This window comes from Penaeus vannamei, chromosome 2 (genome assembly GCF_042767895.1).
Source record: "Penaeus vannamei isolate JL-2024 chromosome 2, ASM4276789v1, whole genome shotgun sequence".
Classification (NCBI taxonomy): Eukaryota; Metazoa; Arthropoda; class Malacostraca; order Decapoda; family Penaeidae; genus Penaeus; species Penaeus vannamei.
This window is the reverse complement of record NC_091550.1, coordinates 46,773,221-46,778,220: the sequence shown is the minus strand read 5'-3', so window position 1 is coordinate 46,778,220 and position 5,000 is coordinate 46,773,221. Positions and strand designations below refer to the sequence as shown.

Genomic DNA, 5,000 nt, shown 5'->3' with positions numbered 1-5,000 from the left:
ACTAGTCTAAACTAGTCTGGTTAAGAATAGCTGTCTCTATGGTTCAATGCATTTATTAAACTTTTCAGACAAAAATATCTACTTTTATATCCAATACAAAAACAAAAAAATTACATACCCTTACTGGAAAGTGTCCCTATTGAAAATGATAATTCTGATTGACTTGGTAATCCTTGCATCACAAGATTTTTTTTTTTTACATATATATCATCATTAGATTTTAAACAAAATAAGCAAGATAACAAACTTTGGCAAGCTGCCATAATATGATACGCCGAATCTCCGTTCTTTGTTTACATTATCTTTGGTACATCATGCTCATAATTTTCATGCGATTCAAATGCCGTTTATTGCTTTTGCTAGAGCCTCGGATCCCTGAGGCCATGTAAAATGTTGATTTTTAAATTTTAGCCTCAAACAAAAATAATACATTTATTAACGAAAAAGCCTTCGGCTGGGGTAGATCTAATACAGGAATTTTGGGGGGATTGTTTAGGAAAAAAAAAATGGGCATAATGATGTACCAAGGAAGAGGACATACGGAGGTAAAGAGGGCAAAGACGGGGAGAGAGAAAGAAAGAAAGAAAGAAAGAAAGAAAGAAAAAAAGAAAAAGAAAGAAAGAAAGAAAGAAAGAAAGAAAGAAAGAAAGAAAGAAAGAAAAGAAAAGAAAAAAAAAAAGGTGTGCGCGCCCCCTTATAGGGTACGAGGCCAAAATTATATATGAGATGAAGAGCAATTCTGTGCTCTATATTATGCAAAGAGAATCAATGAGTTATCTCCGCTTATTTTATATGATGAAGTGAGTAGAAAAAGGTGGTTATTTCCCGGGACGGTTCGCTTAAGTTATGAAGTATTGCAATATGTGCAGTATAACTTTGTTTTACTATGCATGATTACAGCAGACCATTTACCATTTCTGTAACAGGTAAGAGTCACCATTCTTATTAGTAAAGTTTTACTATTTATGGTTAAAATCAATGTTAGAGTAATCTTCTACCACTTGTGATAATAAAGTTGCATCATTTTTTGTTTACATGCAACATAATACTCGTTTCAACATACTATGTACTTTATGGGAAAGATGAGTATCAACCAATAACCGTAGGAGAGACTAGTCTTAATAATCGAAATGGAAGTCATATGAGACACCCGGAAAAATAAACATTGCCAGGCGTCCCGCCAGTGTGATATTCAATCAGAGTTTGCACTCCAATTCTATCGCGGGCCGCGGCCATCTTCCGGGCCAGCCATGCACGCTGATTCTGTAGCTCCCCGCCAGAAATTATCATTTTCAGCTTCAAAATATACTGGTGTTAGTGGGTTAAAAGACCAATTATACATTCACAAAGTCACAAACCACTTGGAGAATTTTGCGGAACCCATGTTAAGGAAAAACTTTTGCAGCTGCCCGGGTGACGTGAATATGCCGTCAACCGGGGAAATGGACCACAGCCCGGGTGACGCAAACAAACCATCAAGAGCGAAAGCCAGGGTGATGGAAAAGACTCGCCACAATTCCACAAAATTCTTGGTGTCATTTGACTCGTTTGGCACTTAGAAGGGGCTTTAACATTATTCCCATTAATAAACGAATGTGGAATGTAAAGTGTAAGCAGTGACTGGAAGAGCACTGGCTCCAGGGAGTATGCCATTTCCATACTGCGTACCATATTCCTGGCTGCTGTGACCGGCGATGCAAGATGTATTATATAAATTGGGGGGGGGGATGCAAATAACCAAATGTTCCATGATATGGAGTCTGTGCAAGGAAAATAACTAGTTACCATCTGGACAAAGCATATCTAAGACACATGGAAATTGGAAAATGACGATAAACCTAAAAAAGTTTCAACAAAAAAACTTTTCAAAGAGGAGGCACAGAGTCTTGTCACCGCCCATGGGTGTTCATGCGCGCCCAGGATGCTGGTTACTTACGTAACCCATTGCCCGAGGTTCAGCTCCATGATTTCTGTCATGCAACCGAATCCTAGGGAATATAGTGTGATATTCCAATGGTATTCAGAGTACAACAATGTTACTGTGAGTATATATAAATATATATATATATATATATATATATATATATATATATATTAATATATATACACACACACTAGTGTTTAAAATAAGCATACTATCTCCCTAAGATACCTGGTATTAATTGGCGTAAAATACAGGGATGTAATGCATATTGTAAGGTCTAGTTAAACCCTATTATAGACCTTAGTACATTGTTTAAGTTAACAAAAAAGCCTTATTTATCTTCCATATTTATCTAACTTGCAGGTGTTCAGGATGGTGAAGGCCCAAGATGCTATTCTTTCAAATACATGTAAGTAAGGATTTGATCTTGATATTCATGGTCATGTATCGCAAAGTTTGTGGGAGATATGGTAAGAGGCCGACATGATATATTAGGATTAAATTGGCCGTGTACTGCACACAGTCTTCTATAACTTATAACAGCCATCCTAATAATAGTGATGCAACCATATTTTAGAAGCAACATTTAGAACGTTTTTGAATCGTGTCCACACACACACAAGAAAAAAAAAAAAGTTGAAAAATATTAAGATTTCCAAAATCATTTCATACTACTGGGTATTTCTTAACAAGAGTGACGCACCCTCCTGAGACAAAGTCCCAAGACCTGGGTATTTTGCGAACCTAACTTTCCTTAGCTTATATTTATTCCCTAGGCAGAGGGGAGGGGGGGACAAGGCCCACTGTACTACCACGAGTTTAGCATGAAGCGTTACTAACATTCTTTAAGAGATATATTGTTAAGTTCGGTAATTTTCTATATTACCTCCGCCGCTCCGATATCAACGATTTTGGTAGCGTTGGATTCCTCTCTCTATACAATGCAAATGTGTAGGTTTTATTGCACGTAACTCCCCCCCCCCTGTTAGCGGCAAACTTGGCCCCGATAGCAGGGGGCAACAATGTTGGAGTGGCGGACGTAATATAGAAAATTACCCTAATAATATAACCCACAGTGAAAATTACCATGGTTATTCACATGACTTTCCATTGCAGGGGGGCTGTGCCCCCTGCGAACCCCAACCCTCGCTAAGGAAACAAAATATCCTCCACATATTCATGGCAGGATAGAGCGCACGACCTAGATGCTTCAAGAAAGGTGCAAAACCCGCCGATCCAACGAGGACGGGCCAACGCCGCTCTTCTGTTCAAGGTATACCTTGTTCATCCTGATTATACTACAATCGTCTCTTTATACAACACTGACTATGTCAAGGTTAGTATGCTGATTCAGTGGGAATGTTACGAGGTAATTGTAATATTATGTCTGCCGCTCCGACATCGACGATAATTGTGTAACGCTCTAGCCTGCTGTGAATTCATGGTGGTGGTTTTGTTTCCTTGGTGGGGGTTGGGGGTGGTAGCCCCCCCCCAGGGGGAGGGGTCGCTGAGGGCACAGCCCCCTGCAATGGAAAGTCATGTGAATAACCATGGTTATTTTCATTGTGGGTTATATGAATAAATTATTTAACCCCGCATTTTCCCCGAAACCTTTCATGGCCTCCCCTGCTATCGGGACTAAGTTTGACGCTAATGGGGGGGTTTCCGCGCAATAAAAACTAAATATTGCAATGTGGACAGTGAGGGGAATCTAACGATACCAAAATTGTTGATATCGGTGCGACGTAGGTAATATAAAAAATTACCTGAAGTTCTTATTGTTATTCTATCACATTCTGTTGTATATATTAAGAAACCTAAAAATTTCCTAAACATTTTTCAGCAGATTGTTTAGAAATCCAAAAACTTTATTTCCTGTACTGGTCATTTGCAATGGAAAACGACAACAGATTCACACATACTAGTGTTAATTATTGGAACAAAAGAAAACAATTGAAAAGTGGGATGGTTGTAAGAAACTGAAAAATTACCAACAATTCTTCCCTTCCCAGTTTCTTAGTGTGCTGGAAAGACTCGAAATCGGCAAACTTTGAGCCTACAACTATATGGGTGTTCGTCAGATTTCATTTCATTTTGAAAAGTATGAAAAGTGAAGTGAGCATGCGTAACAGGATGTGCCGTAAATCTAGCCCCTGAATGAATCATTACGGTGCTGTAAATATAGCCACTATAAAATTCATTAGTAGATAACAAATCTACTAAAAATACAGAAGAGACATCAGAAGCAGCCAATCGATATCGAAGATATTTGTGTCAAGAACAAGGACATAGTATATAAACATCCTGAAAATTTACTTTATTTCCTCTACTGATCGTATCCATGTATGCATAACGATTCTGTGAGCCGAAAAATTGATTAAAGCTCAAAGTCTAAAACTGGTGAACTGCGCCTATAATTGTTACAATAACTTGCATAATACGAATGTATAATTCAGCTGATATGAGCACAGTACACTACCGACCCTCAAACCAATGCCATAATAGGTCTATAAGCGAATGTCCTACTATTTCGTCATCGCCCCAGACGGGTTCCCCCAATCAGCTGATCACGTACTCACGACCGGCGAGCCAATTTCGCCTCCAAATCTCTCCTTACGACCATATCACCGTCCTCTAAGTCCTGTTCACTCTCTCGGGAACCCATAATCCCGCGACAGAAGACCGAGAAAGACACTCTGACGACGTGAAAGGGGGAATTAGGCAGGAAATGCATTATGTACTCACGCTGAAGATCTACGCAAGACGAAGATGGCGGAGGAGCTGGAACGCTGGCGGACTCTGGCGGCGAAGCGATGAACTAGCGCCGGATTCCCCGTTCTCAAGTCGGGTTGCCGTCGTGACGTCATAGTCAAGACGAGGTTTAAAGCACGACCCCATCAGTGTATATAAAACTTACCTGTACGTCATGATTAGAATTGAAATTAATTATCCTGATACAATTTGATAAATACTATTATTTCGTTTATGGATAAAGAGCAACAGACACCGGTAATGCGACGAAAAAGCGAGATGAGCATGACGTCACGCCCGCAAATTATCTTGAGTCCGAAAGTAC

General features: G+C 39.5%; 1 protein-coding gene across 2 annotated transcripts in view; it reads right to left on the bottom strand.

The window, feature by feature from the left end:
• Positions 1–5,000, bottom strand: part of LOC113828339 (cytochrome c oxidase subunit 6C-1) — a 287,402-nt gene that overhangs the window by 17,123 nt on the left and 265,279 nt on the right. Inside the window, exon 1 of one of the 2 annotated variants that reach the window (XM_027381278.2) lies at positions 4,670–4,827. The exons of the other annotated variant lie outside the window; for it this stretch is intronic. The gene's annotated coding sequence lies outside the window, so the exon portion shown is untranslated. Of the gene's footprint in view, positions 1–4,669; positions 4,828–5,000 lie in introns of those variants that run through there. 2 annotated transcript variants of the gene reach the window in all.